This window comes from Corvus hawaiiensis, chromosome 6 (assembly GCF_020740725.1).
Source record: "Corvus hawaiiensis isolate bCorHaw1 chromosome 6, bCorHaw1.pri.cur, whole genome shotgun sequence".
NCBI lineage: Eukaryota > Metazoa > Chordata > Aves > Passeriformes > Corvidae > Corvus > Corvus hawaiiensis.
The window spans coordinates 2,509,119-2,522,251 of NC_063218.1; the positions used below are offsets into that span (position 1 = coordinate 2,509,119).

At 56.9% G+C, this 13,133-nt stretch overlaps 1 protein-coding gene across 5 annotated transcripts in view; it reads left to right on the forward strand.

Moving 5' to 3' along the window:
• The window catches only part of FRMD6 (FERM domain containing 6), a 38,680-nt gene that overhangs the window by 13,151 nt on the left and 12,396 nt on the right, over positions 1–13,133 (forward strand). For 2 of the 5 annotated variants that reach the window (XM_048307494.1, XM_048307498.1), the window contains exon 3: positions 7,182–7,303. The exons of 2 other annotated variants lie outside the window; for them this stretch is intronic. The gene's annotated coding sequence lies outside the window, so the exon portion shown is untranslated. Of the gene's footprint in view, positions 1–5,512; positions 5,600–7,181; positions 7,304–13,133 lie in introns of those variants that run through there. One more of the 5 variants, XM_048307497.1, reaches the window with a different exon arrangement.

Consider the following 13,133-nt stretch of genomic DNA (forward strand, 5'->3'; position numbering starts at 1 on the left):
ACCCCTCTCCCCTTTGGCATCCATCCCTTCCCCTGCCAAATGGAGCGCTGACCTTGGCCGGGGCCGTCGGGAAGCCCCGGAGCACAAACAGCTCTTCACAGCAGCGGTAAATCATTGATAGATGGCTGATGGACACATGGGGCCACAGCCAAGCTCTGTGGGCTCCCTGGGCTGCTTTGTCCCTGGGGATGGAGAGGGGGACGGGTGGCCTGGGCTGGCTTTTCCCTGCTGCAAACCTGTTTACAAAGCACGAGGCTGGGGCCCTGTTTCCCTGGACAAAGAGGTGCCTGCCTGTTTTCCTTGGGGATGCAAACAGCACCATCTGCTCCCCAAAGCATCCCAGAAAGTCGTGGTAGCACCAGGAAAGCACATCCCGGCAGGCCAGTGCCACCCCAGGGCACGGTGGTGGGGATGGAGGGAATGCTGAGCCCGTGGGAGCCTTTGTGTCCTTCTGTGATGGAGCTGGGGTTTAAACCATGGGAAAATCCGAATTTAACTGGCTCAGGGTGTGAAGGTGCGACTGGGATTGCTCCAGGAAGGGCACTGGAGGATCTCCAGCTCTCCCAGTGCAAATGTGGTGCTGGTGCAGGACCCCTCATGCTCAATTCATGCCTGATGTCGCTGCACTTTGCGTGGGCACAGAGCAAACCCAGCCCTGCTCCCCTGACCTGCTTGGCACTGGCCCCTAATCCCGGCTTTAGCCCGCAGCCACGCTTCCCTGGATCAGGCTTGGAGCAAAACCTGTGCTCCATTCCCAGATTTCACCCTGGCTCCTGCACACTGGTAGCCAAACCCTGCTGCCATGGAAAATACCTGGATGCAGGTGAGCAAGGAGCTGGATCACCAGGTCAGGGATGGAATCCTCCTCCTTTGGAGCACCCTGATGGATACCCTGGCTCTTTGCCAGTCTTTCACCACCCGAATTCCACTTTTTTTTCTTTTTTTCCAGCAGAGAAATTCCCAGTTTTCCTCCCACCCCACCACACCGAGAGGGGGGGATTCTCTCATGTCTCGGGGCTGTTGGTGACCCCCTGAGGGGGCCCTTGCTGGGGTTTCTCTCCCGTTCCAGCCCTGAGGCATCTGCCCCTCTGTCAGACGGGATTGGAGTCACGGAGTGGTGTTGAAGCCGGAGCACAGACGGGCTAAAAATATTCCCCCGCTCGCTCCTGTGATCTTTCCTCCCCGTCCGCCCCTCCCCGCCGCCCTTTCCTGCTTTACAGCACAATTCCATGGGATTTCAGCAGCTCTGGCAGGCTGAGAGCAAACTCTAGGAACAACCCCCAGGCCCAGAGCCACGGAAAAGCCTTTGGGGGCCCCGGAAAACTGAAAGGATGGGGGAGCTGCGGTGGGAGGGGGGACAACGGGCTTTTTAAAGGGGCTGTGGAAATGCTCTGTGGATTTGGGAATGAGCCGGGGGGGAGGGCTGTGGGAAAACCAGGCTTACTGCACAGAAAATCCCTGCCCACCTCACCCCGGATTTATCAATAATTTGGTGATAAACCCCATCTTGGCACCCCGGGTTGGGCGAGGATGGGGGGGTTCGGTTTGGGGGACGATCCCGCCTTTCCCTCCAGCCATCCCGAGGAATCTCCCGGGCTCAAATCGCATCCCGCTGCTGTGGAGGATGCTGGGCTGGAGGAGCTGTGAATGCTGCGGGGTAGATTAGCAGAACGCACCGGATCAGCAGTGCCGAGCCGGGGGGATGCTTCCCTGCCGAGATGCACGCTTGGATTTTCTTGATGGTTCCAACACTTGGGGATTCAGGCTGGATTTTCTCCCTTCCTGGCCTCGTTGGACTTAAATCTCAATGCAGCTCATTTTTATTTTCGTCCTTGCCGACTTCCCAGGCAAAGGCTGGGCACAGTAAATACAGAGGGAGATTTGAGGGGCCGGTTAAATATTGTAACATCCTCCCCCAGGTAAAATCTGATGGAAAAACCCCTCTGGGAGCATCCCCTGAATTCCCAGGGAGCCAGGGGTGGTTTGGCATTGCCAGCATTCCCGAATGCTCAAGGAGCCATCCGGCTCTCCACCTGGCTCCTGAGCTGGGGTGTCTCCAGGCCACTCCCAGGGATGCACCCCCTTTCCTGGCACCATCCAGGACTGGCTCCTGCATGCTGGGCACCGGCTTTCCCAAAATTCAGCTGGCATGGATGGAGTTGGAGCTGCCCTCATGTGGGAAAGAAAAGTGGGGCAGCACTGGGGCAAAACCCCTGAGGAGGGATCCCAATGTGTGCTCAGGCTTTTAATTATAAACCCAATTAAAGCAGAGGCTTGATTAGATCTCTGTGAATTAGGTATTTATGGCCAAAAATCAGACGGAATTCTCCCAAACACCCCAGAAAAATGCCGGAGAGGGTCCCACCAACCTGTGCTGGGGGGACAGGGACTCGCCCAGCCCAGCCTGGATAGGGAGGGAGGAAGAGCTTCCTTGGAAATCCCCGTGAAATGCAGGAATGGGAGCGAGGTCCAGCTCCTCTGCAGAGTTTATAGCAACGCTCCGGCTGTTGTGGCTCCGCGCCGGGGTTTCTTTATTTAATTTCTTCCCCTTATGGGCTGAGAACCTTCCCAGCCCCAGCACAGCCTGCTCACAGTAGCTGGGATTTGTTTTCCTCTCTTGTCCAGGCAGGAATTTCTAAATCCCAGCTGCAGCCAGAGCTGGAGCCCTGAAATATGTTGAGTTGGAAGGGGCCCATCAGGATCATCGAGTCTGATGCTGTGCCAGGTGTCATCGAGCAGCGGTGACAACCCTGTCCCCAAATGCACCCCACAAGGCTCGTGGTCAGTGCTGAGGTCCCCGTGCTGCTGCTCCAGGATAAATTTTCCTAGCAGGGCATCCCAAAAATCCCTAGCAATGGATGCTGAGCACTGACAGCAGCAAGCTTGGGTCGGCACCACTGATCCATCAGCCTTTGGGAAGGGAATGGGATGCAGAGATTGGGATGGGTTTAGTTGTTATTCTGTTGCTTTTGGAATAATTTTTATGCCATAAACAAAATCCGAGGGAAACTGTGAGATAAGAGAGCTCCCACGTCTCTGTGTCCATCCCTGCCAGTGACAATGCTGGCATTGAAATTCTGGGATGGGAGACGCTCGGCTGGTGATAATGCAGGATCACAGTGAGCCGCTGCTATTTCCTGTCCTCTCCATATAAATACATCCAGTATGAGAAAAATCCCTGTATTTTATGGGAATGGTATTTTCAGTCATAACCACAACACCTTTTTTTTTCATTAGTATTATTAATTTGGAGACAGGCCTAGCGATGCCATTAGCTAGGCAGAAAGAAAAAAAAAAAACAACCCCAAAAGAATTCCATTCTTTTTTCCATTCTCCATCTGCGTTTCCGCTCCTTGGGACTCTGAGGGAGATTAAATCCAGAACTGTGAGAGAAATGTCACCGCAATCTTTGGGCTTTTCCTCTCCCCGAGAGGAGAGGCAGAGCGGACACTGGCTGAGGTCCATCTTTCCAAGCTCTCCCCACATCGCAGCCTGGGATGGCTTTTCCCAGGGCGTCTCCTCCAGCCTTGGGAGCATCTCCCTGTGGAATGAGCCGAGACATTTCCCCCGGCTCTGGAGCAGCGCTCGCACCCGCGCCATCCACGTCGGTGTTTATCCATCGCTTCGCTGGCATCCGAGAGCTCTTCCTGCTGCTTTATTTAGCCTCTGCGGCAAGGCAGGCGCTGGGTTCCTGTATTCCTGTATTCCGCAGGCCTTGGAATGGGGCTGGGGATGGGCTCAGCAGGACTGACTCGTCCTCCTCAGCACCGCAGCCGTGGGGCCGTGTCCTGCTTGCACCTCGCCGCAGCCCTAAAATGTTTTATGGGTTTGGATAAATGAGACAAAGGGCGGCTTTGCCTGGTTATCCCCCTGTGTTACCTGCAGGACGGGTGCTTCCAGAGGGAGTTTTTTGGGAAAAAAGACATTTCTGGCTGGAATGACAGGCCCTGCTTGGAGAGGATGATCCCTGTGCCCTCGGCAGTGCACCACTGGCTTTGTAAGGACTCGAGCAGGAGGTGTGGGGTAGAAACCCTCTCCCAGTTCCACCAGGAGCATGAGAACGAGCCCCAAACCAAGGGTTTTCCAGCCCCAGCTCTGCAGAAAGCCAGGTTGTTTTTTTCCATGAGGAGAGCGGCGCGTTGGATTCCCAGCGCTGGTACCGTGCACTCCCATAATGTAATTACCCAGCACGATCTGTTGAGCTGCAAACAGATTTCAGCGAGGAGCGTCAGGGTGTTCACAGCAGAGCTGCTCTTTATTTAGGGCTGGGAACAAGCGGCTCCTCTCTCCCAGAGCCTCATAGAGACTGCGGGGGCCGAGGCGGCCTCGCAGGTCAGCGCGAGAAACGCCTGTAGACGCTTAAAAGTGAGGAATAAATAACTCCTCCAAAAACAATCTCGCCAGATGGCACTTCTGAAGGAGGAGCGGCTCGGAGATGCTTTGCTGCTAATTTATGGTGCTGCTGCTGTTGCTATTCCGGGCCTGGGTCACCTATGGAGATGGATCCGTGTGTGCATCGGCTCCGAGGGGTGGCCAGGCCTCCCAGGAGTGAGCCCCACTCGCCTTTATCCAGCTGCCAGGGCATCAGTGGGGGATTTAATGGGAATGGGGTTTAATTCTGCTCCTGCCTCAACCTGAATCCTAAGAAATGGTTTAATGTGCCAATGGCACAGCCAGGGCTGGGGATACTGGGGTGGGTGTGGGGGTCTTCTATCCAAGGGCGTTTGGATGCCCACAGAGGACACGTGAGTCCCTTCCCTGGGAGATCACAGAATCCCGGGGTTGTATGGATTAGAAGAGACCTTAAAAAAACATCTCGTTCCACCCCCTGCCATGGGCAGGGACACCTTCCACTTGCTCAGGCTGCTCCAAGTCCTGTCCAGCCTGGCCTTGGACACTTCCAGGGATCCAGGGGCAGCCACAGCTTCTCTGGGCACCCTGTGCCAGGGCCTCCCCACCCTCGCAGCCAACAATTTCTCCCTCATATCCAATCTAACCCTGCCCTCTGGCAGTGGGAAGCCATTCCCCCTTATCCAAACTCCCTCTCCAGCTCTCTCGGAGCCCCGCTGGAAGGGGCTCTAAGGTCAATCCAAGCCGAACACCCCCAGCTCTCCAGAGATGAGGTTCCCCAGCCCTCGGAGCATCTCCGTGGCCTCCTCCGGCCTCGCTCCCCCGCGCTCCCCGCAGGAGGATGCTCAGCTCCGCTCCTGAGCGCGTTCGGGTGCCTCAAGCCCCGCAGGGACCGTGCCCGTGTGTCCTCCTGGGGGATGCTCGGGCTCTTTCCAGAGCCTTTCGTGGGCACCGTGGCGGCGGCTGCCCGGCTCCCCACGCCTCCTCCGGGGCCAACACTCGGCTCTGCCGCCCGGGGGCCGCCCCGTTGCCGACCCTCTCCCCGCTGTCCCGGGCACGGCGCCGGGGCGGGAGGCGGTGCCGGTGCCGCTCGGGGCGGTGCGGGGCGGCCCGGGAAGGGGCGGGGGCGGCGGGATGGGCTGGGCTGGGCTGGGCTCGGCACGGCTCGGCTCGGCTCGGCGCGGCGGGGTTCGGCTCGGCACGGCTCGGCTCGGCTCGGCTGGCACGCAGCGCGCTCCCGCAGCCGCAGGTAGGTGCGTGCCCGGCGCCCCGCACCGCGCTCGGCTCGGCTCAGCCCGGCTCGGCTCAGCCCGGTTCCGCTCCGCTCCGCTCGGTTCGGCTCGCTTTGGCTCAGCCCGGTCCGGCTCGGCTCGGCCCCGCGGGGCTGTGCCGCGGGTGGGCCCGGCGCGGCCGCTTGTTGCGCTCGGGGGCGAGTTGGAGCCGGAGCGGTGCGAGCGGCCCCGGCTGCAGGAATGCGAGTCATTTCCTCCGCCCGCCCGCGGGAGCTGCGGCTCTGCCGGAACCCCCCCCACGGCCCCCGACGGCCGCGACACGGCCACGACACGGCCGCGACACTGCCACGGCCACCCCGGACCCGCTCCGGCGCGGGGCGCGCTCCAGGGGCGCGCTCACCCACGGGACCCCTCGCCCCTGGGTCACACTCGCCCACGGGTCCCCTTACCCTGGGTAACACTTGGCCACTGTTCTCGCTCACCCGTGGGCCGCCTCGCCCCCTCACCCACAGGTCTCACTCACCCGTGGGACCCTTTTCCCTGGGTGACACTCACCCACAGGTCCCCCCACCCATGGGACCCGTTGCTTTCAGGTCACACTCACCCACAGGTCCTTTCACCTGGGGGTCACCATCACCCTTGGGTCCCCTCATTCGCGGTTTACAGTCGCCCACGGGTCCCCTTGTCCCTGGGTCACACTCACCCACGGGTCACTTCACTCGTGACACCCCTTGCTCTTGGGTCACACTCACCCCCAGGTCCCCTTGCCCCCAGGTTCCCAGGTGCCCAGGGGTCCCTTTGTCCCTGGGTCACACTTGCCCATGGGTCCCCTCACCCCTGGGTCTCACCCACCCCCACAGGCCCCCTTGTCACTGGGCCACATTCACCCAAAAGTCCTCTTCCCCATGGATCCCCTCACCCCTGGCTCACACATCCCCTCACCTGCGGGTCCTCTGTGCCTGTGCCAGCTCCTTTCTGTGGGCTGTGGTGACCCATGGGTCCCCTCAGCCACAGTTCCCATCGTCTCTTGGTTCCCTGTGCTCCTCTCATCTGTGGATCCTCCTGTTCCTGGGTCACAGCCACTGTGGGACCCCGTTGTCCATGGGCTCCCCTCACCCACGGGTGCCCCCCACCCCGTGGAGGTGCTTGGGGTGCCAGCTGGTCCCTGGTAGTGTCACTGATGGCCTTGTCCGCATTTCCCGCCGGGAATGCCTATCCCTGACACGTTCTGGAAGCGGCGAGGATAAATCTGTGCAGCTCCTAAGCCGGGCTTTATCTGCCACGGTGCCCTCGTGGCAGCAGGGAAATTGGGACTGAGCTTTCCCAAGACCGTCCTTGGTGTTCCCGTGTCCTTTGGCTCGCCCGTGGGAGTGAGGCACATCCCGACCCTGCCATGCCCCTGGTCCCCCGCCACCTTCGCTGCTGTCTCCCATTCCTGAATCCTCCTCTTCCTGCTCATGGCCAATGCCTTTCTGGCCATCAGGATGTTTTTCCCTCTAAGCCAAACTCTGCTTTTCCAGAGATGCTTCCGCGTGGCACTGATGGAGCTTTGCTGCTCTGCCTAATTCCGGGCTGGTTTGTGTTGGTGTTTTTCCACAGGGCTCGCTCTCCCTCTCCGAATCTTGGATAGAGCTGGGATTAATTCGAGCTCTCTTGCCTGAAAGAGATGTTGTTCCGTTTAAAATTCCCAATCCCGAAGGCATATTGGAGTTTGGTTCTAGGTACTGGATTTTTACTATCGGTTTTTAAAGGGGTTTCTTTTTTTAAACTGGGTTTATTCAGGCTCTTTAAACCCCGAGTCTGTAAGCAATTATTCCATTACATGAAAGTCAGGATGCTGAGAAAGATTAATTCAGACCAGATGTAAAAATAAATGGGAATTTGAAATTAAGATGATGTCAGTTCCCTCCTGCTAAAAAAAAAACCCGGCAGCCTTTGGACTCCAGATGGAGTATACAAACCATGGCTCTGGTTAAAATATCTGCCTGCTCCTTAATTGAGTTTTATGCTGCTTTTTTTCCCCCCTTGACTGAAAAGTGGGCTTAGGATATTTTTCCCAAAAAGCTTTCCCTGATTGTGCCCTGGGCATGGAAGTTGGTGGAGGCTGTGGCGTGGCCGAGGAGCTTTCCCAGCTGGAAAACTGGAGAGCGGCGCTGCTGAGGGAAGACAAATCTCCCTCTGCCCGCCCCAGGAATAAAAAAATCAGGAACTTGGTTTGGCTTCGTTTTGCTGGATTTGGAGCTGGAGGCGAGGACGCCACAGAGGGCAGCGGGAGCTCCACATAGTCCAGGCATGGATTTGAGTATTTGGGCATAAAATGGAGCTGGTTTTTGGGTTCTGGTGTGTCTGCAGAGCACTTTGCATCCGATTTTTTCCCCTCTGTGTGCACCAAGCACTGCACATTCCCCAGAGTGGGAATGGGTTTGGGCACCAATCCCATATGGAGTGTGCCTGTGGGCGGGATATTGGGAATGGGGCTCCCCAAAAGTGCCCCATTCTGGGAAGGAAGGGTTTGCCCAGGGTCAGAGCATCTTGGGGGTGTGTTATTATAGAAAATAACGTAAATATTCATTGTTATATATTATTAATATTCATATTTACATGCCATTATTAATTATATAATATTATATTGTTAATTAAATTTAAAATATGACTTTAACTTACAAATAGGGAGCTCCACGGTTTGGAGACTCAGGGCTGTGCTTTCTGTGGTGCAGGGATTTGGGATGGTGCTTCTGCCCCTTAGGGCAGCTTTGTGGTCCAGGGATCCCACAGCCAAATCCCAAGGGATTTATGGCAGCTGCTGCTGGTGTGGGCTGCAGCCTGCCCACGGAGAGGGGAGCCAAGGCAATGCTCCACATCCATGTGCATCCTTGGGAGTGATGCCTGTCATCCTGGGAGTGGGATCAGAGCTCTGGGAGATTTGGGCTTGTTGGTGCTGGAGGATGGTTCCTAAAATGCCTGGGAACGCCGTGGGATGGGCTCTGGAGCTGGATGGGAGAGCTTGGCTGCCCTGAGCACGACCCCCTCCAACCCAGTCTTGACATTGTTCTAATCCCAAAGGCTCAGGCAAAGTTTCCCGGAAGGAAATCTGATGGAAGGGGCTGGTTCGGCAGCAGAGGAGGGAAGAGGGAGAGCAGGCGTTGTCCCTCCCTCGCTGGAGCCCTTGCCAGGAGAAATCCATCTCTGCATCCACCCCTGGCGGAGGCTGGGACACTTTGTTTATATTTTAGTGCTCCAAAGTCAGGGAATGGAGAGGCCTGGGATGGCTCTGCTGTGGGTTGGATGGAAAATCAGCGCTTCCAGCCTGGATTCTGCTCCATGCATGAGGAGAGGCAGGGGAGCAGTTTCCTGAGCTGCCATGGCTCAGCCTGTGTTTCCCCATGGAATGTGGTGTCCCATGGGGCTCATCCCAAGCAGGAGGGGACATCATCCCGTTTTTAGGATGATCCACGTGGCTCAGCCATCCCTGCCCATCGCTGTTGTCCCACTGCAGTAGCCAAAGGAGAGGAGGATGAGGAAGAGGAGGGATGTTGGAGAGGTGGAGATGGGCGAGCTCCTGGAGGAACTTTCCTTGGAGAGGCTTCTTGGGTACCCCCAGCACTCGGGGGCATCTGCTGGGGCTGGTGGGGGCTGGCCCCCGGCTGCCCAGGCTGAGTTTCCAGCATCCAAATAGCTTTTGTGGCGGATGAAGTCATGGAATATTTATAACCAAGTCCTTTTTCCCAGTGAAGGTCTCTTTCATCTGCCTCTCTTCATTAGGAGGAAACTGTTGAGTTCATGAAGAATTGGAGACGATTTTAATTACGGGGCAACCGCAAGCAGGAATTAATCTGGCTTTTGGGTTCGGAGAAGCTGCATTAAGGGACGGCCCTAAAACTTGTAATAACAGCTCTGTGCATACCTGCGCCTGTGATGTGGGGTGAGACCCACTCCAGACTCTTCAAAACAAGAAATTCCTGCCCCATGAATTCATTTTCCCATCTCGCCCCGCGCTCTGGGCAGCCTCTGGCTTCGGGATGGCCCCTGCCTACGTGTGGGTCCTGGGCTGGATCCCTTCCCTTGCCCCTGGGGTGCTGCAGGAGGGCTGGAAAAAAAGCCTGGCAGTGGGTTAGAATCAGAGAATCGTGGAGTTCTTTAGGTTGGAAAAGGATTGTAACCAACCATTCCCCCAGCACTGCCAAGGCCACCACTGCCCCGTGTCCCCAAGTGCCATGGCTGCACGGCTGTTGAATCCCTCCAGGGATGGAGATGTCTGATAGGGCTGAGTTTTTTAAAAAGCGGATATTTTGGCAAGGAGGGATGGATTTGGGTGATGGAGAAATGGGCAGGATCTGCCTGGAAGCTCTGGGTCGTGGCTGGGTTGAATGTGGGGCACTGGGATGTCTGGTGGGTACCACAGAGGGACAAACCTGACCCAAACCCACAAGGACAGCAACTCATCCGCTTCTTTAAAATCCATTTAAATCCATGGAGAGGGAAAAACACTGCACATCCACCCAGCCTCGCTTCACATCCACAGAATCTGGGAGAAAACCCCACCTCAGCCAGCAAGTTCAAGCCATGTTCAATCCCCACGCTGGAATTGCACCCAAATTCCCATTTCTGACGAGAGCCTGCTCCAGCACCTCCATCTGACCCGATCCCAGGCTTTGCCTGCCCTTGGATGTGTTTGCAGGACCCCGGGATGAACAAATCCCTCGCCGAGTCAGCAGCGCCAGCCCCGGCTGCTTTTCCCAGGTTTTTCACGGGATGTTTTCTTTGCAGCAGAGCTTTGCGACGGGATTTATCCCATGGCATCAGGCAGGGAGACAATATTCCAGCAGCCTGGGCCTGGAAAACACGGTGGATCGAGGAATTTTCTTGGCACAGCTCTGGAGTTACGAGCAGTTTGCAGTGCCTTCCTATGGAGTTTTAGTGCTCTTTTCCCTACAGCAGGGAAAACATGGCTGGAAGACCTGGATCTCCTCACTCTGCTGATCCATGCCCAAGTCCTCATTCCCAGTGTTTTTTCCAGCTGACTTTGCTCTCTGGATGGAAAACCCTTTGGAAAACTGCTTGGGGTGGAAGTTCCTGCTTGGAGTGTGGGGTGACCTCTGTTGCCCCCTCTGCTGTGGGGCAATCCAGGGGGGCTTTCCCTGCAATCCAGGATCTTTCCAGCTCGGAGGCGGGAAGGCTGGGCTGGATCTTTAAAGGTCCCTTCCAAGCCAAACCGTTCGATGCTTCCATGTTTGTGCCTCCTGTCAACGCTTCCTCCGGAGCGGGAGCGACTCGGCGCGGGGTCCCAGGGAATCAAAGCCGACATTGTCGGAATGAGCAGCAGATGCTTGGAAAGAATTTGCCGGCGTCTGGCTGAGGTTGCTGGAGGCACAGCACCCTGGAAAGGGCTTTGTGTGTCCCCTCGCTGAATCCCCGCAGCTCCCAGGGCTGGCAGAGCCCCTGGGAAGCGCCTGGAACTGAGGGATTCTCCGTAGGGACTGTCCCTATGTGGTGGGCTGATGGAATGTTCCCATTCAGCAGCAGGAACTGGGATGTTTTCTATACAAATACCAAAATGTACGGTTTGGGGTTGGTTTTGTTTTTTCCCTCCGATGTCCGTGCTCTGCTGACGCCAGCTCGTGCAGTTTAATCCCTGGTGCTCTGGGACCAATCCAGGCTGCAGGAGGAGGAGGAAATGCAGTGACTGGTGTGGGGGCAAACAGCCCTGGAATGCCAGAGAATGGCAGGACAAGGGGGAATGGTTTTAAACTGGCAGAGGGCAGGGTTAGATGGGATATTGGGAAGGAATTCCTGACTGGGAGGGTGGGGAGGCCCTGGCACAGGGTGCCCAGAGAAGCTGTGGCTGCCCCATCCTTGGAAGTTTTCCACATTGGACAGAGTTTGGAGCAACCTGGGCTAGTGGAAGGTGTCCCTGCCCGTGTGGGGGCTGATATCCAGGAGAGAATCCCAGTGATGGATTCACTGGTAACTCAGCAGTGGGTGCTGCCCGTGGCTGGAATTCCAAGCTGGCTGTAGCCTATGGAAAAAGCTCTTGTGCACCATGGGGACTCAAGGAGCCCTCAGGGTGGGAGCAGGACACGGAGGGTGCTGGAGGTGCCCTGGGACACGGCTGCTTCGCCGGGAACCCGGCCCCTCCCCAGCTCAGCCCGCGCAAGTCCCATCACGCCGGTGCCCGGGAGCTGCCGGTGCCCGGCCGGGCCAGGACGTGCCAAATCCCTTCAGCCCCGTTGCGTGCATGCCGGGGTTCTTAATGAACCCCAAACCCAACCCGACCACGGCGCTGCCGGCTCCTGTCGGGATCAGCCACGGCCGGGCACAGCCTCAGAGCATGGATACCATGGAGAGGTGCCAGGCACAGCCACGGTGCAGGGATGCACTGCAGGGATGCCACGGTGCTCCAGCACGATGCATGGATGCCACAGTGCGTGGATGCAATGTGTAGGTGCAAGGCACGGGCATCCAGGATGCACGTCTGTGCTGCGCAGATGCAATGCATGGCTGCCATGATGTTCCAGCTCCATGCGTGGATGCCACAATGCATGGATGCAATGCATGGCCACAACGCACCATCCCAAGGCATGGATGCAATGCAGGGATGCCATGGTGCTCCAACACAATGCATGGATACCACAGTGCACAGATGCAATGATGCACCACTGCAATGCATGTGTGCCATGAGGTTCCAACTCAACGCATGGATGCCACAGTGCACGGATGCAATGTGTAGGGGCAATGCATGACTGCCAAGATGCATGGGTGCAGTGCACAGGTGCCATGATGTTCCAACTCCGGGCATGGATGCAGTGCAAGGCCATGATGCCCACGGATGCAACACAGAGAACCCGTGATCTACCACCACAATGCATGGATGCAGTGCATGGATGCAATACATGGCCCCAGCGCATGGGTGCAATGCATGGCTACCAAGATGTTCCAGCTCAATGCATGGATGCCACAATGGATGGATGCAGCGGAGGGCCATGATTCATGTGGATGCAACAATGTACCACCAGAATGCATGGATGCAATGCATGGATGCAATGTGTAGGTGCAGTGCATGGCCAGGATGCAGGGATGCAATGCATGGATGCAACACACCATCCCAAGGCATGGATGGAATGCATGGATGCTGTGATACGCGGATGCAATGCGTGGATGCAATGCACCATCCCAAGGCATGAATGCAATGCATGGATGCAATGTGTAGGTGCAGTGCATGGCCAGGATGCAGGGATGCAATGCGGGGATGCAATGCACCATCCCAAGGCGTGGATGCAATGCATGGATGCCGTGATACATGGATGCAATGCCTGGATGCAATGCACCTTTCCAAGGCATGGACACAATGCATGGATGCCATGATATGCGGATGCAATGCATGGATGTAGTGCATGGATGCCGTGATACATGGATGCAATGCATGGATGCCGTGACACGCGGATGCAATGCGTGGATGTAATGCATGGATGCCGTGATACATGGATGCAATGCATGGATGCCGTGACACACGGATGCAATGCATGGATGCAATGCACCATCCCAAGGCGTGGA